Source organism: Gymnodraco acuticeps, unplaced genomic scaffold (assembly GCF_902827175.1).
Source record: "Gymnodraco acuticeps unplaced genomic scaffold, fGymAcu1.1, whole genome shotgun sequence".
NCBI lineage: Eukaryota > Metazoa > Chordata > Actinopteri > Perciformes > Bathydraconidae > Gymnodraco > Gymnodraco acuticeps.
This window is the reverse complement of record NW_022991435.1, coordinates 1,369,108-1,396,985: the sequence shown is the minus strand read 5'-3', so window position 1 is coordinate 1,396,985 and position 27,878 is coordinate 1,369,108. Positions and strand designations below refer to the sequence as shown.

General features: G+C 41.4%; 1 protein-coding gene across 2 annotated transcripts in view; it reads right to left on the bottom strand.

The window, feature by feature from the left end:
* The window catches only part of LOC117532669 (leucine-rich repeat and immunoglobulin-like domain-containing nogo receptor-interacting protein 3), a 51,327-nt gene extending 25,286 nt beyond the window's left edge, over positions 1 to 26,041 (bottom strand). Inside the window, exon 1 of one of the 2 annotated variants that reach the window (XM_034196075.1) lies at positions 25,896 to 26,041. The gene's annotated coding sequence lies outside the window, so the exon portion shown is untranslated. Of the gene's footprint in view, positions 1 to 14,749; positions 15,406 to 25,895 lie in introns of those variants that run through there. The other variant, XM_034196074.1, reaches the window with a different exon arrangement.
* Positions 26,042 to 27,878: the final 1,837 nt, after the last annotated feature.

Here is a 27,878-nt window from a genome sequence, read left to right as displayed (position 1 = left end):
AATCTAATGATGCAAATCAGGTCCGACTCTCAGGCAGATGCCAGAAGAGACGCCCAGAAATCCTGATGTTGCTTGATAACATATAGAGAGAAATTCTGCATTTAAAATATTCTCAGTCTGTAACAAGCAAGATGTCAGCGCCATTTTACTGAGTGAAAAGGCCACATCTGTCCAAAGAAGAAAGAAGGGGAATCTTGTGTAATTTGCACAGCTGAATGCATTCTGGCTGACTGACTGGTACAAATATATAACCGTCGATGTGGCAAGTAAACAGCGAGAAAAGAAATGAGTTGGAGAATAAAGGGGGAGGGGGAGAGTGTGACAGCTTTCCATCCCCAGTCTTTGAAGAGCAGCATGGTGCCAGAATGACATGGGGGAGAACAGTTCAAATGAATATGAACATAGCTTTGACCTGAATGCATGAACTGATTGCAAATTTACCATAAATCGCATACATTTCTAATTCTATTTCTAAAATTGCATCTGGTCTAAAAATGCACAAAATAAAATATGGAATACATTGACAAATATTCCCACAGCATGTAAGATGACTCTCTGTCGAGCTGTTGTTAATAAACCATATCGCCAAGAAGGATGTTCATGTAAAGGGAAGTGCAGTATAGGTACAAGGACGGCGAATACATTACATATGCATACATGGCAGGGATGTAGATGGCAGAGTAATTGCAGTGCTTCATGGATAATGATGACCCTGTTAGCCCGAAAGCGTATTGGCTGCCCGTTTCTCTGATTCCGTCGGCGCAACCAATGGGAGCCGTCGCTACCGTTTCAGATGTGGGGATGAAGGGGCAGAAAGAGGGGGGTGTGAAACACAGAAAAATAGAGGTGAAGGCAGAAAAAAAATGGGAATGTATGACGTGGGGAGAGAAATGGAGAGTGACAAGGATGTAGATGCAGAATAAAAGAAAGCAGGAGAGAGCTGAATCCTTTGTACTAACTAAACAAAGGTGACAATCCCGGAGCACTGATAAAACCGTTCAGCTTGTGGATGTTCAACACCAACAGAGCATGTGTGTGTGCGTGTGTGTGTTAGGGCTGTAGCGATACACTAATCTCACGATACGATACACGATATTCAGCTCACAATACGATATATATCACGATATTCAGCCAACGATACGATTCGATATAATTCGATACACTTATATCATTTTCTGAAAGATTTTAAAGAGACAGTGTGATTTTGGTGACATCTTGTGAGTGTTCCATTGACTTGGATTGAATTAATTCAACTGAAAACTGAAAGCATCAATTATATAATATATGGCAGAGAGTCTACAGCTTGCAAATGCTGGACAAAATGAATCAAAAGATGTGGTGAGAAAATGAGTTTCATTTATTGAAACAGTGCAAACTGTAGCTTACAAGCCTTTGAAACGTAAGTACATAAAGTGCAGTATCACAATGGACAATGGAGAATTAAAAGGTGCAGCAGGTGGCGGAACACGGGGGATTTGAATGGGACTTGTTAGAAATTAAAATCAATGTTTTGATGGCATAAAGTACCTTAAACATACCGTCAGTTTAAATGCTGTTTTATACTGAAAAAACAGAAGTTCTTGTGCACAACCAGTTGTTAAGCTTTTATTCTGAAAATCCTTCATCTCCGGTTAGCATTTAGCATGTGGCTAATATACCATTTACTATAGAGGTGAATTTAGTAGCGATATGACACGGAGTGTTGCACACCGAAACCTACTGATTTCAACACTACAACTATAGACGTCGAGATATTATTATTGCTGAATATTAAATTAAGGTACAGTTTATTTGAATACGTTTGTTTACAGACGTGGGTAGCATGAGACAACATCCGGAACTACCGGAAATGATACCAGCCGTGAGGTATTTTTGGAGTATTGATTACAGCGTTTAAAATGTATTAAATGAAAAGTCATGAAAGAGATAAGGAGGAGAAAATGCGTGTTTAGTTATATATTTAATGTACAATGTCTGAATCCTCTGTAATGCGCAACAACGAACATTAGAGACGTGGAGGGCCGGCCCCCAGTAGCGCCAACCGGCCCACAGGGAGGAACCAGCAGAGGATATTTAACAGCTGGAAAGGTGGAGCTCGCTCTCTTCCCTTCGCTCACGAGAGCCAGAACACAGCTGTTTTTCTGACTGAACCATCTTCTGCTTGTAACATTACCGCGCTTTTTATTAATTAAAGTATACATTTGAACCTTCTCAGAGACTCAATTAGTCTCCTTTTTAAAGCTTCTCTCCTGGACGCGAGAATAACGAACACAGTTATCAGACTTAATGTATCGATACCCGCGGCTGAAATATCGATACTTTCTCGGAAAACTAAATATCGATATATATATATATATCGCAGGATCGATTAAATTGCACAGCCCGTGTGTGTGTGTGTGTGTGTGTGTGTGTGTGTGTGTGTGTGTGTGTGTGTGTGTGTGTGTGTGTGTGTGTGTGTGTGTGTGTGTGTGTGTGTGTGTGTGTGTGTGTGTTGTTCAGCTCTGTGTATGTAAGAAGATGGTGCTTCACAGGACATACTGTAAGGCAATCATCACATTTCCAGGATGCTCTTCTCACTATAAACCCCAGAGGAGGATACAAAAACCCCCATATACACACGCATGTATACACACATACATGTGGCTCTGTAAACACTGTAGAGCAAGGTCATGATAAGAAACAGATCATTGTGAGGAGGAAGAGGAGGAGTGGGATCACAAGGTAGGACGTTTCTGGAAAGGTCATATAGCTGAAAAAGAAGTGTGTGTGAAAGCTAGAAATTATGAAAACAGGCAAATTCACAATAGCTGGCTGCAATTGATTATGCGCATGTACAACAAAGTAATGCATTCCCACAACAGTCCTTCACAATCACTTGACCTCCATGCCAAATGTTACTAGGGGAAAACAGTGGTCGTCTAAGGGTGGGGAGGGTTTTAAGACCAACCAACAGACTGATAAAAAACAGCACTATGGGAACATTTAATGTCAAGAATGAATTTATCATACAATCGAAATTATGTGAACAGCTACCAATGAAATTGCTTTGTCAACTGCTGCTTCCAATGTCAATAATTATCTCTCAATCTCAATATCTGTGTCTTGTATAAGGGAATATTGGAAAACTCAAAATATAGTGAGTGTTTGCTCCAATCCCTAAAGTTACAGGAGCTCCCACTACACAGCTAGTGTCAAGTAATGCGTCTGGAGAAGAGTTTAACTTACTGGGGCTCAGACAAGGCCCACCGGACGCCTTGATACTGTATATGTTAAAGCACACATGTCCTGTAATACCTGGTGAAGCCCCAAGCCTCAATTTGTTAATTTATTTACAACCTTTCTTCAACATAGCAATGTTGCTGTCTTCTCTGACCTCATTAAGTCCCCTGTTTATGCCAAGGACAGCTAGAACTACAAAAATAAAATTGCAAAAATATCCCTTTAAAAAACCCACACACTACCATAGGGATAATGTAGTTGAAACAGTGATCGCATTACTGATAACCAATAGTGAAATTTCTCCTCTGGTACCTCCTCTGCTCTGAAAGAATTGGCTAACGCAGGACGAATGTCATTATCCAGTGCTAGAACCGGATAAGAGAAACACTTTTCCACTGATTCATCAAAGGTTTTTTGTCCCGAAAAGCAGCTCAAAAGTGTGCGATAGCAGACGAGTTCCCCTGAAAGAATATCAGAGCAGTCAGGGTGCTTGAGCTACTGAAAAGAAAGCTATGGGACGCTAGCATTGAAGACACACAGAGATGATTGGAGTTCTCCCCAGGGAGCATCCGGTTAAAATTCAAGGACTCTCTGTAGCTCATTTTCGCCCCATCTAATGCTCATCTCGCTCCCTCTCTCCCTCTTAGCGAGGTCACGGCTGAAAAGTTTCAATGATGCCCCAGGAGGCCGAGAATAATCATCCAAGTGTGCATCTGCATCCATGTGTGTATCCAAGCGCATGATTGACCTTATGTGTGCACAATGTGCTTTTGTCCATGTGAATAGCATGTATGGATGTGTAGGTGGTTGACCGCTCAGTGGCCTCTGTTCCAGCCTTGCAGGGTAATCAGATCTCTGGCAGCACCATTTTGCTTCCCATACAGACCCTCTGATGTAAGGCAATAAGCACTTAAGCCTTTCACCTGTGATTTCCTCTTCGTCAAGCATCATGCAAACTGAGGGCTTGTGGAACTCCTTTTGGGGCATTCAATAAGTGTCACTCCACTTCTTTAACCGCAAACATCGAATGCGAGTCAAAGATAGAGAGGCAGCAAGCGCTCCGTAATGAGATCAATGGCTGTCTTTGAGGGAAAAGGCTGATGAAATAAACTGTCTGGTGCATGTTATGCCATCAAAGCTATTCAGCAGAAATCTGGAGAAAACAGCATCCATAATCACCACTTGACGTACTGACAAACATCCTTCGGGATTGGTACTGGAAGATGCACAAACCTATCAAGCAACACATTGTGGTGACAGCCAAGAACACACACACACACACACACACTGACTTGTGCAATTCCAATCCCATCCTATCTGCTTAGTACGCAGTCCTTCCCAAGGAGACAGAGAAGAATCTGTTCTATCTTCATGTGATAGCGCGCAAACTGGTGGGAGGAATGATAGAGAGCGAGAAGAAAAAGAGTGAGCACTGCAGGAAAGACGCTGACAGCTCGGCGTTCGAAAATAGCCCGAATAGTGCGGCTCCAAAATAATTCCCTTTTTTCCCCCCCCCGATCCTAACTTCAACCACGGTGGCTGAATTATTCATTCTAGACCAATGACATGCAGAGATGGGGACAAAGAGTCATTGCTCTATTTTGATTCATATAATAAATTCATGACTCCATTTTTAAAAGGAAGGAGGAATAGCAGGGGGGTGGGGGTGAGGTGGGGTTCAGTGGAGGGCCCAGGTCAGAAAAGTGTGAAACAAGGATGAAACAAGAGTGAGAGAGAGAGGGGAAACAAGAGATCCAGGAATAAAGACTTAAAAATGTAAAAGAAAGTGGAGGTGGAGATGAATGCCTTCAAGTAGCTGCTCAGTAAAACCCCACACCCACAGGTGCAGCTGACACAGCATACTGTATCAACTGAGAATAAAGCTGACAGGCTACGAAGAAAACCAAGAAGGAGAGGAATGAATCAAAAGTTTATAAACACTTTATTGGGATAAATACTGTACGTGAAAGTATTTAGAGTCATATCTGAATACTAGACATTTAAGTATTCACAAAATCAGATATATATATGATGGTGACACTGGCCCTACAAGTGTTGAGGTGGTCCACTTTAACATGCATGAGATTCCTCGGCTCTCAAAAAATCAATACCTAACAAGTTCAACAAAGTCAATCGCATCTATTACAGAAATCTTTACAAAGAGCTCAAAACAAAACAGTCAAATGCCAACACCAGAGACAATTTTATTGCTTCAAAAGTCTGACGGGAGTGTGCCGGAACAAATTATACTATGATGGAAGTATTGCAAGTTTCCCTTTTACAGGTAAAAGGTTTATAAGAATTAGGATTATCTTCTCCCCTAGCATTATATTATCCTGGGGAAACTTTCCAAACAGGACTGAAATAAACTGTTTCTTATCTTGATCAACTTTTTACCAAAAACAGCTGTTGGACAAAACTTGTCATCTTATGATCAGACTATTACGGTTAGTTAGAGGAACTAAGGTAGCAGAAGGAGAACCAATAAGAGAAAGATGAAGAGAAATAACTCACCACAGGCTTTTGTCCTCTCTAAACAAACAAGTCACTTTAACAAGCAGCTGAAACACACGAGTCAGGGAACACAGGACTCCACACAGTCAGTCACGCAAGTCCATCCAAACTCTTTACTTCAGTAAACAAAACAAAAATCAAAAAATAATTCAGCCCTCTTTTCTCCGCTTGTTTTCTTTTTTGTTTTAAACAAAATAGGAAGTTCTCTTGAATTTGCTTTCAAATGCTGCTTTGCTAAAACTAGTGAACACACAGAGGGCACCACGCAGTGAAGCACAAGATGTTAGTAAGTTTGCTGTATACACGAGAAGAAGTCAAGCAAGGAGAGACTTCAGTTTAAAGAGGCGACTAACCTTTAGCAGATACTGTATACATTCACACAGTTACTCAACTACTGGCCTCTTTATTATACATGACACTTATAAAGGACAAAGCGACACATATGTGCTGGCATCCCCAAGTGACTTCCACATGCCTCAAGTCCTGAAGGGAGGCTGGCGCACATGTGTGCCTGCCTGAATGAGTGTGTGTCTATGTGTGTGCGTACACACACACCATTGGTTAACAGTCCCCGGGCTTCTCCAAGCCTGTTTGTGTAGCAGTGACGCAGAAATAATGTCTGAATCTGTGCTCCCTCAGAGCCAAATGTATGTGTGTGTGAGTCTGTGTGTGTGTGTGTGTGAGTAGAGTGGGGGGTCAGTGCTGAAGGACATAACAGAAAATCTGTGCATCTACACATTCACCCAAACTAATTATTCCCACAGCAGGGTGAAGGAAGATTAATGTGGTGAAAATGAACAACCACATTAAATGGACAGAAATAGAACCCTTACATGCACTGCATTTGAGCAATTCCACCAGTAAGGGAATACAAATTATAATAAATGTTTTCATGGCTTAGTGGAATACTCAAATCTGATTGGCTAATGTGGATATTCCAGGATATTTTTACTAACAGATCGCTATTAAAGAGAACAGACCGTTAGCAAGGATAATCCAGGGACTATGTGCAGTTATAACAATCCGCAGAAATAAATCTAGTAAAATTAACATCAGCTGTGGACAACAAAGTTTAGTTTCCTCCATCAGAGAACAATATGGAATACTTTTTGAATATTCTTTTTTATATTTGTGGAGAGCACAAAACTTTGGATTTATGATTGCTAAACTGTCCCAGTAAAGATAATAAAAAACAGCAGATGGTAAGAGGTCAAAAGACAGAGCACTGGAAGTCAAAGAAACCACCCCTGAAAAAGGGTTAGGGTCACGAAGAAAACACCAACGGGAACACGGTTTGGGCTCTGGAAGTGTTTAAAGACTGGTAAATGGAAAATAAAATGTCAGAGGACTTGGATATTTACAGAAAACCTTGATCAGTGCTGCCATCGCTTTAAGTAACGTTGCTGTCACCGTAGCTCCAGCCCTTGGTAAAACGTTAAACATACTATTTATTTTCTTAGCAGAGGCAATGCAATTATTTAAAAATGTAAAGTGTATTGTGTATTTAATATAAAAAATGAACACCGACAGTGATCGGTATCCGGATGCCTTGCTGCAAATTATTCCTTACTTATAACATATATTTCTGGAAATATTAGTAAAAAGTCACTCCTCTGGGTGGTACCCAGTAGTAATTGAAAAAGATCACATTATTTATAGGGCTGTCAAGTTAACGCGTTAATAGCTAATTATTTGAACGTGCGATTAACGCATGTGTATTTGTCCTCGGCCCGCCCCGTAGTTTCAGAGCCCAAAGGCTTGACGTTGTTGTTGTTGTTAGTTAGTTGGATGGTGGGAGATTCTAGCGAGAGATATGGATACAAAAAAAGATGTTTTAAACAGCAAGCCAAGCACACAGCTTATGCTGACAGCTCGCATGCGGCAGACCACGCTTGAAAGTTTGCCAGGGAGACGCCTGGACAACAACAGCGATAGCTAAATGGGTGGCTACAGCTTAACATTGAGGACGAGGGGCTGCGTTAGATAATTCAGATTGCATCCAACGTGTCGACTGCACATCACAGAGCATTATTTTGACCCACAGTGAGAACTTCAGTCTCATTCTTTATGTGGAGATGAAGACAAAGGAGCGGCATTTCGCCGACAACTGTAAACAGGCTTGTCTGTTTGAGCAACTGGCTCAGTGCAAAGAAGTACACAGGGTTGAGAGAGAGTGAAGAGAGAGAGGTTCCAGGTTGTTGTGTTGTTCCAATGATAATAAACAAACATTTGCATAAAGCACATTTGTCCACTCATATGTTGATAAGAGTATTAAAAACTTGAAAAATATTCCTCTAAGATACATTTAGAACAGATAAAAAATGTAATTTGCGATTAATCGCGATAAACTATGGACATCATGCGATTAATCGCGATTAAATATTTTAATCGACTGACAGCCCTAATTATTTAATAATGCTGTAAAATGCCCATTGGGGTGTTTTATCACTGTTTCAGCTTTAAAAAGGCAAAACATTTATTTCCTGACCTTTTTACTTCGATCTTTCATAGAGGGTAGCACATTTTAATTTATGCCTCGAGCAGAGAGCAGTGTTCAAGAAATGATACTTGAATCATTAAAATCCAATTTGCAGGACCGGGTCACAACACTCCATCATGGCTATCAGCTAAGCCCTCCTTTCCACATTGCACGAAAACCTGGTTTGTATTGCGAATGAACAAACCGAGGGATCAGAGGAGAAATCAATATCAATACAGCATTCATTAACAGAGTCCTTACGGATCAGAAAGCTGTTCATCCACTCAGAAACACAGATGAAACAGCGAAAGACTGCTATGGAGAAAAAGACAAGGAAGAGGAGGAGAAAAGTTAAGCATACAAGTGAGACTGATTGACCTTATGTATGTTAGGAGACTAGGAGTGCAAACACACACACACACACTTCGATAGTGCTCTTGCCTAGAAGTCATGCAGCTAAATCTAATGAATAACGTCCCCCCCTGGCCCAAAGGTCTGTTCTACAGATGGCATTCGATGTTAAAACACACACACAAACCCATACATCATCATTCAAACCAAACCAGCATCTAAGGTACTAAAAAAAGACATGCTCACACATGTACACACAGCAGATAGGAAAACAGAGTAAAAGAAAAGTGAAGAAAGTAAAACTCCTGCATCCTGTGGGTGGCCCTTATTGAGTTGCATTATTAAGAAGTAAGGTGATACTATTTAACCTGCATTAACATTCAATGAATGAAGGCAGATATGGACACAGGTGCACATTCACACACACATACAGTGGGGCAAAAAAATATTTAGTCAGCCACCAATTGTGCAAGTTCTCCCACTTAAAAAGATGAGAGGCCTGTAATTTTCATCCTGTACACTTAAACTATGAGACAGAATGGGGGGACAGACTTTTTTCCCACTCGTAAAAAAAGGCGTATTCGCCGTGTGACTGAATGGGTCGAACCGTGACGTCCGAACCGCGACGGTACGGGACAAATACGGATACCGTTACACCCCTAGTGTAAAGGAAAGAATGAATGGGGCCATGTATCGTGAGATTTTGAGTGACAACCTCCTTCCATCAGCAAGGGCATTGAAGATGAAACGTGGCTGGGTCTTTCAGCATGACAATGATCCCAAACACACCGCCCGGGCAACGAAGGAGTGGCTTCGTAAGAAGCATTTCAAGGTCCTGGAGTGGCCTAGCCAGTCTCCAGATCTCAACCTCATAGAAAATATTTGGAGGGAGTTGAAAGTCTGTGTTGCCCAGCGACAGCCCCAAAACATCACTGCTCTAGAGGAGATCTGCATGGAGGAATGGGCCAAAAATACCAGCAGCAGTGTGTGAAAACCTTGTGAAGACTTGCATAAAACATTTGACCTCTGTCATTGCCAACAAAGGGTATATAACAAAGTATTGAGATGAACTTTTGTTATTGACCAAATTTTCCACCATAATTTGCAAATAAATTCTTTAAAAATCAGACAATGTGATTTTCTGGATTTTTTTCTTTCTCATTTTGTCTCATAGTTGAGGTATACCTAGGATGAAAATTACAGGCCTCTCATCTTTTTAAGTGGGAGAACTTGCACAATTGGTGGCTGACTAAATACTTTTTTGCCCCACTGTATATTACATTACATGTTACTTGTTAGACGCTTTTATCCAAAGCAACTTACATACTCAATACTGTGGACAATCCCCACAGGAGCAATTTGGGGTGAAGTGTCTTGCCCAGGGACACAACAACATGCTGACTGCAGTGGGGTTTGAACCTGTGCCCCCCTGATCCGAACACCAACGCACTATTCACTGCGCCACACGCCTCCGCGTGAAAAGGGTAATCTCATTGACATCTGCAGAGGGGCGGGAAAGCACAGGTGAGATGAGCCACAAACTTCCTGAACCACATCAACATTTAATGAGGCCTGAGAAACACGAGTCTTTAATTCAAGAAGGGCAGGTGATGAGAGGTTTGCCACACACACAGTTGCCGGACATAACTCCTCTCGAGGCTCCTGCCTTTGCAATTGATATTTTTCACCAGCCTACACCCACGACTGCAGATATTGTTAGGAGGCCAAAGGTATTTTTTAAAACTCTCAAAGTTCTCATTTAAGTCACATGTTTTAGGAGAGAAGTTAGTTTTTTAGAGATACATTATTATATTTGTAGCAACAAAAACCTTCTGTTCTGAATGTGCCTGAATTCCTAACCAAAACTGATCATAAGAAGAAGTCAAAATCACAAGGTCTGAAGAAATTCAAACTCAAAAGTTGGTCAAATAAACACAGACAAAATGATGATGTTATATTATATTAACATTTTAGAAAGTAGTATTCCGCATCATCTGCAGCTTGACAACTAGGAACTTTACCTGTACTGATTAAACAGAGAATTATAGAGAAGTCCAGCTAGCATCAACATGTGTCTGCTTCGCTTGAAGGTCAACAATTGTCTGCTCTGTCTAGTTTCCATTTTAAGAACCAAACTGGACTTTTCACTGAGCTGGCACATTTTCTTACAATTGTAGTTTGATGATAATGACTGCTGCAGTTATGTGATGTGAAAAAAAGACTGTTCGTCTCAAATAGTTTTTTATTCTGTGTTCTAGGGTTAAAAAATAATTGTTATTATGCAGGCTCAGAGAGAGGTGTCAAAGTAAGAAGCTTTATAACTGTAAACAGTTACTATGATCAGCAATGTATCATTAAAAGAATATTTACAAATGTAATTTGTACCAGTCTATAGACAGTGTCCCATTTTGTTGAAGGAAAAGGGATGGACAAACCTGCTAGGGCAATTTATCTCTGAACAAGCAAGGATTTTTTATAATTTGAAAGGAACAATTTGATCACCAATTTCCATTTGAGAGTCTATTTTGCATTTATTTGCAAATTAATTATGAGGCGAGAGATGCCCCGGGGACCTTACATTTTTCCCATAAGAACCAAGCAGTTGAGAGAGAGCGAGATGGGAAATATGGGAAGCTTAGGATGGCAGAGAGAAAGACAGAAAGACGGACAGAAAGTGTGCGTGGAAGAACGAACAACAGAATCTCAAGGCACAAGGGTCACGTCTGAGAAAATACAGCAGGGAAAGTAAATTAAAGTAAGCGAAATGGAAAGTGAAAGGGCAGAACGGGGAAATCAGGGAAGGTGCAAGAAAATATAATTTATTGCGAGGGAGGGGAGTTGTAATAGAGCAGTGAGACTGCAGAGGAATCATGGTTACCACCTGCTGGCTATTTTCCCAGAGACAGAAGCCCACTTGTTTGTTATTGACTGAGATCATGCCCTTTATTCCACACTGAGCATGTGCGACAACACTCAGCTGACATCTTAAAAGCCTAATAACCTCAGTACACACTCATGGTGTTGGACTAGATGATATTGGAAGCAAGACCATTACATTCAGTTTTGTGAGTGACCTCTAATGCAACCGAAAGCCTCTCTGCTATAATTCAACAGTTTAATTAAGGCCTTTGTTTTTATTGTGTGTGTATTGGCATGCAGGTTGTGTGAGTGTGTACCGGGAGATAGCGGTAGGTGTTGTACCCTTCTCTGTTCACACACCTCAATCACCATTCAGTATACTTATAGCAGCAATCCTCCACAAAGGACAACCGTTAAGACCCGCCTTGGTGCATTTCTCAAGGTCAACCATCATACATGCACACACTCGTGCACACACTGAGATCCTTGAACACTCCCACACACCTTCCCAATCAAATCCTCTCACTAAATGGCCCGCCGTAGCTCTTTCTCTCCTCTCATCGCACTCAGTTTTCCCCCTGAAGTCCTAACCTTCTGTGTTTCAGTAACTACCATGTTCCCCAAAGTCCCTGCTCCGCTGAGGCGTTAAATCCTTAAAAGGAGTTCTGCTTTCATGCAACCTGTGTCTTATATTCATTGCTGTGACCATCATTCATTACAACCTGCAGTGATAATACAATGTTCAAATAAAAAAATGTCCTGTTGGTGACACTAAGCAGTCCATTTAAACATGTGGTGGTCCTTCCATCAACAAACAGTACAACAATGCAGAGCTATTGCTCTACTATCATGTTGGTGAACAGTTATTTATTTATATATCCAGCAGATATAAAACAATATTATCCACTATTTGGAGTCATGTTTCTGGACAAATTACAAATGCAGGGCAAACTATTAGCTCTATTGTTGTCCATCAACTAATGAGGTAAATAAAATGCTCTTCAGCTGTTTGATACTTCACTATGTTTACAAGTTTAGTATAGCTAACTGTGTCTGTGACGAGGAGTCAGCTCACAGACACTTCTTGGATCTTTCGTGCTTAAAATGTCCTGAGAGCCACTAAAACGCTCTAATGATAATCATTGTCTGCATGTTCATCACTGCGAATGACACCTTTCACAATACAAACAGTCATCTGATTAGGGCAGCTTTAAATGCTAAAGGCGTTCATGCTCATCAAATGTTGTGTTTCTCAGTCGTTACCCAGCTAGCTCCAATTTGTTACACGATTATATGGACAGAGTTAAATGTGCATTTAAATAAAAAATGGATAAATGTTCAAAACATTGAAAAGTGTTAAATTGAATATGCATAGTTTTCCTATTCAACTAAAACAAATGACGATAATTTGGCTAACCTTTGTTGTTTTACAATCTCAGTGTGTGTCTAACAACTCATGTTCCTTTCCCCACATGAAAACAAAATCAACCAACGTCTAATGAGCTGCAATTCTCCTTCCAGGAGAAGAGGCAGAATGCTTTTATGAATAAATGAACATCCTCCGCTTCCACTGGCAATCTGTGTCTTTCTTCACCTTTTCCCCCCAGGGTTGGCTGAAAACTAACAATTTTCTGCCGTGTCCATTCACAAGAAAAAGACATCGCACCCTTCAACACCGAGGCCAAAATATCTTGCCCACATGCTCTCATATTTTAGTCAGGACTATTTTTTTTTCTCAACATTCTTCACTTTCTTCCATTATTGCCTCAATCTTCTCCTATTTAATTTGGTCACTATTCCCATCTTCCCCCTTCTGTTAATCATGTCCTCATCCTCTTGTTGTTCTCATCAGTAATGCCTTATTTCAAGCCTCTAAATACAGCTGAGTTTTTCCCACTATTAGCAGCAGAAAGGACAGTGATGCTTTCCTTCAGGAAGCTGTCACACTGCTGTGCTAAAAGGTTTATACTTGTGTGTTCCTGTTTTCATGTAAATATGTGCGTCTCTGAAGGAGTTGTACAATTGTAGTAAAGAGGTTATAAAGGGTGATTGTTGCCAGTGCGGATAAACAGAAAAAGCTAGAAAAAACCTATATGTATCAATAAAGTATTGAAAGTATTGAGCTGTATGGGTAGTATTTATTTTTGATGCACCAAAAGTTTGCTGGGAGCAATGTGCTGTCAGCTCTGTCTGCGTATGTTTTTTTAAACGTTGTGTTGTCAGAAAGACAAAACTGCAGACAGCGATAAAGTTAGAAACCCAAACAAGTTAATGAGGACCAGGCAATAATGAGCTGATTGCTTGATTAGAAGCATAGAGCCTCCACAGCTAAATACTATTTACATATATTTTCTGAACCAATGAGAGCAGCACAAATATGTGTGGCTAACGTGTTGACGCTATTCTTTGCTCAGGTTGGGCAACTTTAAGACAATGGCCATGAAATCACCACCCATCCTTTACTTTGACTGTCAAAAAGGTGGACAGGAACCTAGCCAGCCATGCTGTCCGGAGGGGTAGAGTCAGGTAAAGGTAATTGCTTAGCAAGAGAACGAAACAGGAGATAGAATCAGGAGGAAAGGGGGAGAGGTGACAGCCTATAATTGGAAACGGAGACAGATGGTGGAAGAGGGAGAAGAAAGATAGTTGGGCGGGTAGAATGAAAGAATGAACAGTCCTTTATAAGCCATATGCATCCTACCACAACATGACATAACACATTGCCACGCATGTCATATACATGGAACCCTGCAGTGTAGCGTTGGTAAACAGAGTTATATGTGTCTCAGATCAGAGTGCACTAATAAGTCCTAGCTACAATCTCTTTTCAGCAGCTATATAAGTTATACCTTTCAGATTTTTTGTCACAACTTATGACTGCACATAACTCGGGCACAAAGTTAATGTAATGAGCAATGCTACAGCCACCAAAAACAAGTGCTGGGATGAGAGTATTGCTTAATTTGTCCGGCGTCATGAATCATGGCAACATTTCGCCAGTGGAGGTTTATTTACATGAATCACTCTGACAGCTTACGAAACCCTTTTATGAAATGCCTCCAGTGCTTTACAATACCGTTAGAACGGGATGTATATGGTAAGAAAGCATGACCAGGGACACAAACACACACAATCTCTCATCCTTCTTCCTATGCTGAAAGTAACTGGGGGCAAGTAGGGAGACTTGTCAGGGTGGGTAGTCGTCAACCCTGAAGATCTACAAACATGCACTGTTGCGTTTCAAATGTCTGCGTGCTCCATTGCTAAAAACACAGCAACCATTGAGAATAAAATGAACAAGTATGTGTGAAGTATTAATGTACATACCCAGGACTGAAGCGTGGTCCCTGATGCCTCCTCATCTGTCCAGCTGTGTGCGTAGGTAAATCTATTTTCCTCTCCTCTTGGCACCACAAGTTGCAGACGCTGCTCCACACGTGCCGGTCCTCCGCTCCTCAGTCTGTCTCCGCCTCACTCTCAGAGCCTGGCATCTGTACTAAACCTGTCACTCATCCTCCTCTTTCTCTCCTACTCCCTTCCTCCGCCGGCAGCCTCGTTTGCTTACACACCTCCTTTCACTCCTTGTTGGTTATTGTCCAAAGATATGATCCAGGCACTCGCCGGAGGGGGTGGTGGGTGGGGGGGGGAGATTTCCCTCTCCTTCAAACAGTGCTCCTCAGCGGGTCAGGGCGCCCTCCATCTCCCCCGGCGTGGATGTGGGATTATGAGAGAGGAAAAAGAGGATGGGTGAGGAGCGGGCTGTTGCTGTAGCTGTTGCCTGCTTCAATGTGAGCGCCTCTCTCTCGCTAAGCATGGTTTTCATCGCTCTCTCTCTCTCACTCTTTATCTCCCACTACCCCCCTCCCCCCTTTCTCAGTCCATGTCTATCTGCTGCTGCTGCTCCGGCTGTTTGGATTCACAATTCAGTGTGCTCTCGGGCGTGCGGTTTAGGGAGTCTCTCTAAACAGCCAGGCAGGAAGAAAAACGAAGAGACTGAGAGCAGAGATTGAAGAGGTGGAAAAACAGGAAAGGAGATGATAGCATTTTGAGCCTGAAAGAGAGGAAAATATTAAGTTACTTGGGGATTTGCAATAGACAAAACCAAGAAATATATATAAAGATAACTGTTAAATAAATATAGATAAGTTAGATTTATTAAATTACAATTTAGGAATTTAAAACACATCCAATAAAAGCACAACGTGACATAGCACTAGTTTGTGTTCCATCAATGTACCAAAACTACATTTGAGTCACGGAGAGGCTGTTTTTCTGAAAGCGGCTTTGAAAGTAGCCTTTGAGCTTTTTGCTAACATCAGTATGCTAATTTGCTCACAATGATAATGCTATAACAATGATGATATTTTGCAGATAAAATATTTACCATGATCACTTGAGCTGGCTAGCTTTTGCACTATAACCTTTTTTAAACCCCATTTCCAAAGATGCCATTATCTTAAAGAACATCAGTAAAATGTGTTAACTTAAAATCATCAAGGTTAAAAAAAGATCAATAGCTTCCAGAGAAAAAGAAGCTTAGCTATGTGACAATCAAGAGACACAAATCAAAACTTAAGAGACAAATAATAGCAACTATAGACATTATTAGGAGCAATCCAATCACAAAATAACTGGCTTACCTGATCTACTCCAACAGGTTGTTCCAGATTCGTGGAGTCGTGACTGCAAAGGTCTCCTCAGGCTCATATGGGGTTAGCAGGTCAAAACCGAGTCGATCCCATTGGTGGTCATTAGGATTGTAAAACTCACGAACAAGTACAGGCTGCAAACTGAGAAATGCTTGCATTTTAACCTTTTATCTACTGTGTCTTATAGGGATGTAACGATACCAAAAACTCACTGTACGATAATATTGCGATAACAAGTCCACGGTACGGTATTTATCGCGATATTGAATAATAAAGGAGAAAAAGAAAATTATATATTTTTTTTTCAATAAAAAAATGTTTACTCGGAAAATGTTTCTTTATTACATAATAAATCTGATTTGTACAGCATTTTAGTAGGATAACAGTATTTTAAAGTGTCAAAAACAAAGTGACAGTAACAGACTGGAACAAGAAAACCAGTGTTTTTGTACCTATAGTACTACCAAACAAAGTAGGCATTTTCTTTGTGCCACTGCATCTCACAAATAAACAAGGACATTTAATAATCAGACCCTGCAATAAAATAAATCAAGTTTCACTTTAGTTTTTCAAGTAACTCAACTCAAACTCACTAGTCACTCACTCAGCATCATCAGACAGGTTTTTAGAAATATGAGAATGTCCACATTTCCAGGTAAACTGGGATGTTTGGACATTTACAATATCCCCTGCTCTGGAAAAAAAACTCTCTCGTTTGGTAGGCCTACTGATGTTGCTGGGACAGCAGTGGTCGCGTTAACCGAATATTTTATTTAACAATGACGGAAAAATCTGAAAGCAGTCTGTCATTTTGACAGATTAGAACAAACTCGGAACAGCGCCAACGTTTCCCCGCAGCGAGGCTCTGGTGTTATGCATGCCCTCCAAAAGGAAATGATATTGTTTCCAAACCGTACTTTGCCGTACAGATCAATACATGTCTGGGAGGTTTTGCTTTACGATGTGTGCGCTCCCGCGAGGTGCATGCACACACGGCATAACACCGCCCCCCCCCCCCCCCCCCCCGTTGACAGTTCACGAGCGTGCTCTCTCTCTCTCTGTTCAGACCCGACGGGTAATAACATTTTACGATCCTGTCTGTCAAAATGACGGACAGCGAAAAAGTCTAACGCCACCTCAGCGGGGAGATATGCTTTGGCCATGGGTGACAGCAGTGGGTCAAACCGTGCATTGTCTCTCCACCACTTCAAAAACAATACAGTTTTTGCCAAGAAGGTGAGGCTTATTGACAGGGCGAGATATAAATATACTGTTGGTAGGCTACTTGTCAATGTCTCTAGGTATGTATGTAGCCCTGTAAATACGATGTCCTTTGTGTTCTGGTTGTAACCTACTTGCTGCCATGTTGGACAGGTCTCTCTTGAAAAAGAGATCGATGATCTCAATGGGACCACCTGGTTAAATAAAGGTTTAAAACAAAAAAAAGTGTTTTAAAAAAAATATATTTAAAAAAAAATGTATTTTAAAAAAAAATCGCGGTAGATTTTGTCAGTCTCACGACGGTATTGGGACGTTTATTTACCGCGATACCGCGATATTCGGTATATCGTTACATCCCTAGTGTCTTATGAGTAATATTGCTCCGGCTTTCTGAGACAAACAACACCAAAATGTGATAATGAGAATAGCATCCAAAATGGGGATTTGGGCTCCAAAATTACTCTTGGGAATGTCATCTCTTTAGTTGGTTTATTATATTTAATCATCTCCCCCATTCAGCCTGAAGCATGCAGAGAGAGAGGGAGCAAACGAAAGAGGGAGAGAGAAAATAGACATTTTTATTGTTCGGTCGTCTTGCCTTGTCAGGGTAAATCAGATCAAAAGGGTAGTGAGGTTCAAAGACACTCACACACAGGAACACACACAGAGAAACACACTCTTCTAGCCTGACTGATTGACCCTGGGGTCAGTTAACAGCTCATTGCAGGAAAGGAGAAGTCTGGCCTGCAACCCTCGGGTCAGGGGTCGGGCATGTCATGATGACTGGTGGAGGCCAAGTCCAGCAAAACACCCACCACTCCAACCACTGATCCAATCCCACCTACACACGTAAACATCCTACAGCACATGTTTTTCCTCTGCTGGAGCCTCAGTGCACCTGCCCATTAAGCAGACAAAAATGTACCTTCTCACTAACTTCTCCACTAAATGTTATAGTTTTCAGGTTCTGGGATATCCACCTCTTAAGATTCCTCTCCTGTGGTGATGTTACTCAATGTTAATTCCAACAAACCTCTTCTACTCTTGCAGCAGGACTCAGTTCTGCACTGTGTTTTAATCTCTGCCAAGGAAAAGAGGAATATCACTGGTATTGGTATTAACTACATTTCTGGTATTGTGACATTTGTACTTCATACAACCCTACTTCCAAAATCCCAAACCATGCCTTTGACATTACTTTAACCAGATAGTTGAAAGAAAAATATGAATGTCATATTGTGTATTTCACCCACAATTGCTGAAACTGGAAGCCAGAAATCTTGTACTTCAAAGTCATGAAATAATTTGCTGCTCCGTTGACAATTCTTTTTTTTTTTTGATGGCTCCACCTTGAAAAATGGAAAATATATCCTGGTGGATGCACAGCGACTGCATACATAAGATGTCTTCAGAATGGGTGCAGGGCATGTTAAAAATGATGGTTGCAAATGTATGTAAGAATTTAATACCAGCGTGGGTCTTAAACAGCAGCCAAGTGACAGTCTCCTTGCTCGAAGCCTTACTTTTGGGAGGACTTTCATTTGCGCTGACATTTAGGATAGAATAGGATGACATTTGAGTTTTAGAGTATGTGGGACGTGGGTCGGACATGAATGCGTCAGATCGCTTGGATGGAATAAAGTACGAGACTAAGTGGCACAAATCATACCTGTATATGAGAGGAAAGAATATGCGATAAATGGAGCTATTAAGTCTATTGTTGCATACTCATCAAAGTAAAGCTTTAATATCACTTGGAAATAGGGGTGTAACGGTATCCGTATTCGTCCCGAACCGTCACGGTTCGGCACATGCAGTCACACGACGAATACGCCTTTTTTTTACGAGTGGGAAAAAAGTCTGTCATTCAGGGCAGTATCCATTACACTATATATAATCCAGGGGGCGGTATTGCGCCTAAAAGCTGTTTGCCAGCCGCCCTTAAACAACAAATGAAGAACAAGAAGAAGTACAACAACAAAAAGAACAAAATACAAGAAGAAGAACAGTTAGTATGGAGAGTTCAGATAACACAGGAGCTAGAACCCACCTGCTTCTTTTAAATCAGCTGTGTGGGAACATTTCGGGTTCCCTGTGGACTACGATAACGATGAAGTGTGCGAGTGGTGGATCGGACGAGGACGGTGTGTCGGCGTTGTTAGACAGCGGTGCGGTATGCTAATGGTAACACACGACAAACATGCTAAATCATATCAGAAGGCATCACCCAGATTTGCCAATCACCGGAGCCCGGCAAAAGACAACAGCAGTTCAACAGCTTATCCTCGCTGTTTTTAATGAACCAATAGACATAAAAGCTGAGAGACCAAAATAAATAACGGTAGCTTTTGGCATATGTTTTTCAACGACTTTGCGCACTGGAAACACTTTCTTATTATTTATGATGTAATATTTCCAAGACATTCTTTTTAGTTTTACAGCTTGATGAAACCTTTTTGTTTGACATCAGCCATTATAAATAATATGGCCATCTGAGTGTGTGTGTGTGTGTGTGTGTGTGTGTGTGTGTGTGTGTGTGTGTGTGTGTGTGTGTGTGTGTGTGGTTTGTTTTTAACTGTTTAATACAGTTAATTATTCAAAATGTCAGAGTTCCTTATTTTTAAACTGAAACTTGCACTACTGTTCAAAATAAATAACAATAAACCTGGAATTATGCATTTGGGGCTTTTTTTTGCTTTTTCTTGTTGTACCGAACCGTGATCCCCAAACCGAGGTACGAACCGAACCGTGACTTCTGTGAACCGTTACACCCCTACTTGGAAATGATTAATGCTCACACTTTCCTTTCCTTGTCACCTTGTGCTTAAGCACCTAAAGATATGCTAATCAAATCCATAACAAGAGCAACTTCTCAGTGATTGAAACAGGAAATTTGATTGAAACATGCATACATTATGGATGTCCTTTTTTGTCTAGCCTGCATGCTCTCTATCAGCAGCTGTGTCATATAACTAATCACAGCCTTGTTCATTACTGTTGCATTTGGCAACTTCTCTGCATTTCAGCCCGTTCAGTCAGACAGGGATGAGCCAAGGGGAATTACATCTCGGACTGTGGTCACACTCACACAAATACCACATGCTTCTCATATGACCTGAGCTATTTCCCATCAAGTAACTCTATACTGAGGATGAGGGGTCTGAAACCCCGAAACATAAAGCTGTTTGTAAATAATTTATACATGTGACATCCAAGGGTTCAAATCTTTCAAGTCTATCAAGAGTCATTGGTTGCTGTCTTTTTTTAAGTGTTCCTTTGTCCCAGTGTAAGAGATGTGGGACAATATGTATAACAAAGTTCAGTTAAAGCTATCAGCAAGTCAAATGAGTCCCAAACTAAATATGTAAACTGTTGCTTCACTTCAAATATGAAATTGTCCACAATATCTCCACAATATGCCTGTGTCATTCTCAAGAATACCTACATTGATGTCGGATAAAGTATTAATTCAGACCTATTGTTTTTTGGTGCTTGAAAAACTCAGTGTGGTTCACTTATGGCGCGTTTCCACTGCAGGCCTCGCTCGGCCTCGCTCGGTTTGGTTAGGCCTTATTAGGCCCGGCTCACTTTAATGCTGCGCTTCCATTACAGTTTAGGAACTGGGGCAGTTACTATAGTAACGCAGTGTAGGCGGAGCCGTGACGTCATCTTCATTGAGAGCTCCAGAAAAACAACACAGCCGTTAGCTCTTAGCACTCAGAGCTCTTCATATCTGTTCAGAAACTAGACAAAAGTTAAACAAGTACAAACCACAGACTGCCTGTGTCATGGCGAATACAGTCGCTGGTTTATTTATGTCTGTATAGGCCGTTGTTGTGAGTGTGGACGGTCGGAGCATATATAACGTTAGCTTAGCCAAGCTATATTTATAAAACACGCATTTTAAAAGGGTTTTTCGCCTGCCGTCTGTCTGCAGACTTGTCAAAGCATTAATTCATGGTTTTTACTAACCGGTATCAGTATGTTGTTACTTCGGCATCATTTTTGAAACGTGTATTACAATTAAATCACGGTCAAATATGTTCATCTTGTTGTAGTTGTAGCCCCCTTGCCAGCGATTCTCTCTCTAGTTTAGCATACTCAGCCCGACTCAGCCTGGTTGTTCCTGGCCCTAGAACCACGATTTTATGGGGCCAGAAAAATTGTGAATTAGGACCCGCTAGCTGATACTAGGCCAAGTGAAAACGCAACCAAAAACGGGCCCCGCACGGCTCGGCACGCTTAAAGCGAGCTACCCGCTGCAGTGGAAACGCGCCAAAATAAGCACTTTATCTGTGTGGAAATACAATAAACTGAATCCCCTGTAGCTTGGCCTGTGGTCTTAGACAGAGGACCTTATTCACAACTCTCTCTACCACAGCCGGCCATTCCCTGTCAGGAAATAACTTTGCTTGAAATGCAGTGCCAAACAAAATGGATTTACAAAAAATAAAAGATCTTATGTTCCCCCTCTCCCTCGATCATTTTATTCCTGGTCTAGTCACTACCTCTATTTGGCTCTGAGAGAATGATCACTGATGACACATTCATTAACGATGATATTAGGAAGAGAGGAATAGCAGTTAACTGTGATGCTAACTGTGTTGGAAATCACGTTATGTTGGCAACATCGTTATCTGTTCCTCTGCGTGTGGGTGTTACTGAGAGTCTTATCAGTGGAAACAGACCTGGACGTGAGCTGGGTGGTGAGCAGCAGGAGAAGGATGTGCAGGGGGGGGGGGGGGGTAGGAGGAGTGGTGGGGAAGGGAAAGCAACAGTGAATTTGAAGGATAAGAAAATAAATGGGAGACTGGAAGCAGGCAGAGGCGTGGAGATAGACGATAGACACATGGAGGGTATGAAAAAGGGATAATGTGTTGTGAGCGAGTTGAAAGCAAGATAAAAGACAAAAAAAGAGAGAAACAGAAAGCAAGTGGGACGTGATCCGGGTGGAAAGTGGGAGCAGAGGGAGGGACTGGGAGGGAAGAAAAACAGAAGTTGGGTGAGTCAGGGAGAAGATGCCTAAAAGGTGATAAGTAGAACTGGGCAGGAGAGACATGCACCATAAAATACGTTTTTGATGGACTGATCTTCCATGCAGGTACCTCAGGGTGTGCCTCTAATCTCTTGCCTTCTTCTCTTTCATTTCTGGTTTATATCGGCTTGAAGGCTATGACATAACATCTGGCATATTCTGAACTTTCATATAAAAATATGGTGACCGCTTGAAATTACATCAAGCACTCTGAGGCAAATCACTTATATTTAAAGTAGCAGTATTCAAAGTTAAAAATATGCCCTATGAAGTGGCCCTCAAATCTCAAGATGGCAGAACTCACTCCCTCCCTACCATCCCAAAGTTGGACAGTTCTGTACGACTGAACAGGTTCATGACTCAATGTTCGAACAGCCTGAAGTCTGTAAGTTAGAAAACCGTTGAGGACTGTGTGCACTTTGTGTGTGTTTTACAGCCAACACATTCAGGCTTAGGATACTCAGAAATACCAATAAAACATCCGAAAGTAATGAAAACATTTCTGCCAACACACTGGCATGTAGAGCAATCATCATCTCACTGCCACATTTCACTAAAATTGTACTCCAATCAAGTTGTACATGCTTGCTTTTTCTAGAGTGTACTCAGTTGTACATTTCATGTTTGATGTATTTTATCCATTAGTGTTTGTTTAATAAACTGTGTGTGGTCAAAATGTTTACCTTGTGATTGCAAAATCTGTGGTTCAATTGTGGCATTTCTTTGGTGAATATCATTGCCATTGATTTCTCCGTGTGTCATCCTCACAGTCATCTATGATAATAAATAAGATGCCAGTAAGGTGTTCCTTTCTTTAGGCTGCTGCTTTGCAATAACTAGCAGTAAAACTTGTCTGAAGTGGATGTAAATCTTCAGCATGGCACAGACCAATGTGTTATTTTCAGTGACACCATCAGAGAAAAAGTGGCATTATAAGCCTTTCGAAACTACAAATGCTCTGCAGCTATCCAGCGCGTTAAAGGCACTACAAACACACATTGCCGTGCTCATAAGCCACAGCAGGGGGCCAGAGCCGGTGTGTGTGAAGTCCAACATAAAATAAGTCACAACAAAAGCTTGGACATGAAAAGAGGTAACCTAAGGAGAGGAGAGAGGAAAAGGAGTGTCGTTTTAAAGTGAGTGAGACACAGCTAAGAGGGGTGGAGGTATTTTAGACGAGATTGATTGAAAAGTAGAAAACAGATTAGGGATAATCTTATCCGGAAGGGAAAGAAAGATAGAGTGTGTGCCTCACGAATGTAGCTTGAGAACGATAAATGATAGAGAGGGGGGAGTGTGATTGTGTTTGCATGTGAAATGGAAACAACCCTGCAAGGTGGGAGAGAGAGATGAAGTGAGTGTGGGAACTAAGAGATATGGAGATATGACAGAAGAGGCCTTGCAAAAATCAATACAGCTATGACTGGAGAGACCTTGAGTGGATTGAGGTAAAACTGGGGCAGGGAAGGAGAGAACACGGTGACAATGAAGCTGAGAGAAGGGAAAAGGAGGCGGGGGGAAGGGGCAAGATGGGGAATGAGAGGGTGATAAAGAGAAAACTAGTGAGAGAGGGTGTGATGAATACAAGAGAGCGCAAGATGATGTGAGAGGAGCTGTTGTTTTTCCTCAGGCTGCTCTCTTCGAGGAAGGAAAAGGATGTGGGGGTGGTTAGCAACATTTACTGACACAAACTGAGAGCGTGTGTGTTCATTTTTCACAGCAACCAGCCACCAATAACATTATATAAGAATGATCAAAACAGAAGAAACCATGGCAACTGTAAGCCAACAGCCACTAGCTTTTTTTTTTAAAATGAAGGGTACACACTAGATTAGGTGCGACAACGCAAATACCGACGCTATATCTCTTTCGAGATATTACGGCAAATCTGTCTTTAAAAAATCCACGCCAAAGAAAATCTATTTTTTACAATGAGAAGAGAAGAGCTTGCAGTCTAACAGGTAAGATATGTTTTTTTGTATCATGCCAATGCAGACCATAGGGATATTAGTCAGAACATTCCTGAGGCATGCTTCTGGGAGCTGAGCGTATTTCAGGCCTGAAACAGAGGCATGATGGACAGAAGATCAGGGCATCTGGGTCATCGGCCCAAATGACTCCCTCGCTTCCAAAAACTCAGCCACAAGCCTCAAACGACTGTCTGGATGCCTAGCTTAGGAGAGGATGAGGGGATAAATGAGGTAGCTCCAGAGAATGTTGCTTCACTAGCCACAGCTTAAAAGCTCATTTACATCTGTTTCACCCTCACACAAGGCTAAACTAGGTCTTGGATGGCCTAAATACCAGTTACCCCACCTGTCTTTACTTTTTTTTTAGACCCAAGGACCATGAGAGTCTCAGGCCACCAAGCCTGATATCTTACTGATGGGTTTCTAAAGCTTCTGATGGAGCTAAATATTGAAACTGGGATTCTAAGCTATTGAAAAAAAACATTTCACATTTCAATAAAAACGGTTTTTATAACAATATTAGAATAAAACAGAACAAGCTCTAAAAATACAATAAAAATGATGTCTTGTTTGTCCAGTGTTATGATATCTAGTATTTATTTGGAATCAATGAGTGACATGACATGGACAAGGAATGAGATCTCGGCCTCACTTCTGACAGTCTGTGAAACAGGGAATTAAGACTTCATGTCAATATCCAATATAAAATTATGCAGAATGGTCAATTTAAGAACCAGATATTTGTTATTTTAATGTGTTCACCTCTTCAATGTTGCTGCACGTTTACATGGGGTTTATTTGACTAACTTTATACTAGGTGGCTTAATTTAGTAACTCAATCTGTACAATGTAGAAGGCATTGACAAACAGATGTTTATTTGAACATTTAAAAAGTAAAATATTTGCTTACAAAATGTAGTGGAGTAAAAGTATCAGGCAGCAACATCTTGTGAAAATACTCAAGTTAATTACAATTACCTTCATTTTCTACTTAGGTAAAGCACTAGTAAATGCACCACTGCCGTTTGAATCCTTTGTTCGTGTGTGTGATTTCAATTATCAATAAAAATGTATAACATTACATTACATTGCATTTAGCTGACGCTTTTATCCAAAGCGACTTACAATAAGTACATTCGACCAGGAAGACACAACCTTGAAGAAAACAGAATCATATAAGTACATCAGGTTTCATAGAGCCAAACATTTCAAGTGCTACTCAACTGGCTTTAGGTAAGCCAGTCCTTTATTAGTATAAAAGTGCTTCGTTAATAGTTCTAACGCTCGAAGTGGAGTCGAAAGAGATGAGTTTTCAGTTTGCGCCGGAAGATGTGCAAGCTATCTGCCGTCCTGATGTCAATGGGGAGCTCATTCCACCATCTTGGAGCCAGGACAGCAAACCCACGTGTTTTCGCCGATGGGAATTTGGGTCCCCCTAGCAGCGAGGGCGCAACGAGTCGTTTGGCTGATGCAGAGCGTAGTGCACGCGCTGGGGTGTACGGTTTAACCATGTCCTGAATGTAGGAAGGGCCAGATCCATTCGCAGCATGGTAAGCAAGTACCAGTGTCTTGAAGTAAAAACAAAAAGTATTACTTACCTCCATGAGGCTACTCCAAACCAGATGGCAATTAATGAAGAAGGTCCTGAGGTCCTCATTGAGGTGCATCTGAACTTTTCCTGATCACCCAGTGCCTGTTTTGTTTCCTATCGTCCATTGTCAGCTGAAGGTTAGCACCACAGCTAATTGATACGGTGGCCCTGAAGTGCAAGACGCCACAGCATTTCAGAAAACGCCACAGCATTTCACAAAACACAACAGCATTTCACAAAACACAACAGCATTTCACAAAACACAACAGTATTTCACAAAACACAACAGTATTTCACAAAACACAACAGCATTTCACAAAACACCACAGCATTTCACATTGGACGGAAAGGGTATTCCTTAGGGACAGGGGCGGACTGGCCATCGGGACGAATCCCGATGGGCCGGTACTGAAGTGGGCCGGTCGGACGATGTGGGCCGGCCGGTAAGCCGCAGGGCTCGACATTAAATGGCCCGCTGCCCGCTGGCCCGGAAGCACTATTTAGACACCCCGGGCCAGCGTAACGTAGGCTACTTTCCACTTGCCCGCTCGGGCCACTAAAAATATTGCTTTAAAATTAAAATTGTCCTGTGGTATTGATATTTTGACTAGCAATTTAGTTAAATTGTTTCGTTTATCAACGCTACAACATAGCCTTCCGTGAGTCGGTTGTCGTTGTTGGGTGAAAAGCAAACAGCTGTTTGCTGCGGAGCGGGAGCGGGAGCAGGAGCAGGCTCCCGTGAGCGGGAGCGCGCTCCTTCACTACAGACTATCGCGCCACCAACCTGATCTCACCAGAATGCGTGACTCCACCACGACTCCTTAACACCACAATGCGTGGTGGAGTCACGAACTTTGTTACATTTACCTGTCGGCACCACGCAAACAACCCCTATGTAAAGTGAATGAGGCTCCTTTGTCAAGCTAAGCACATGGTGTAGTCCCAAACGATAGCTGAAGATTCTGGGTAGTGTAGTGTCTTCTGCCATCCAAAAACTCCGAAAAAATATTTGTTTCTCCGAATCAAAGGGGGAAAATACAAAAGCATTGTACACAATTCAAACCAATCAATGTTGTGTAATTAACAAGGACAATTTGATGTTTTTTAGTCGATGAGTAGTGCAGATATCACTGTAAAATCAATCGACAGTAAGGAGATTATTTACTTCCGGGTGTAAAATTCTCCGTTATCCAATGGGAATGGACGCTCGTAATACAATACAGGGGACATGATCATTATCTTTTAAATAACGTTAACTAAAGGGAACAATCTATTTGACACAGCTGAAGCTCTGGCCTTCCTTAAAAAGTAACTAATTTAATAAAAATCACAGTTGCATTACACACAATGCACTGTTTTTTGAGAACACAAATTCGTAACTAATGTAATTCTTACATTCTGACGAAAAATAAAAATTGTTATGAATACAAATAAAATAAAAGAAGCCTCCCGTGAGTTACTACAAGCTATAAAGTAGATTTAAAAAACGTTTTATAGAATAAAAGCTCACTGCGGGACGTTGTAGAAATGCGTATGTGCACCACGACAAAGGAGTCTCATTCACTTTACATTGGGGTTGTTTGCTGGTGCCGACACGTAAATGTAACAAAGTTTGTGACTCCACCAGGCATTGTGGTGTTAAGGAGTCGTGGTGGAGTCACGCATTCTGGTGAGATCACCTACCCATTCGCCAAATGTTTTTAATACCAGCGTTAACCGGCCAAAAAACAATCTTCAAATCAAAGAAAGTCACCGGAAGAGTTAAAGGAGAGTGACAGGGAGTATGGGAAGAAGAGGGAGAGAAAGTTTCAGCCAGCTTGATCGATGGAGTTGGCTGCAGTGACGCGTCCTAAAACCCTTTTATAATCTATCGATTAGATTTATGATTCGAACATTATAAAAGTAGGGTAGACATGTGGAGATTATCCGGCTGAACAAAACGTGCATTTATCAAACAGGTTTGTTTTCCACAGACCTTATTTCCAGCTAT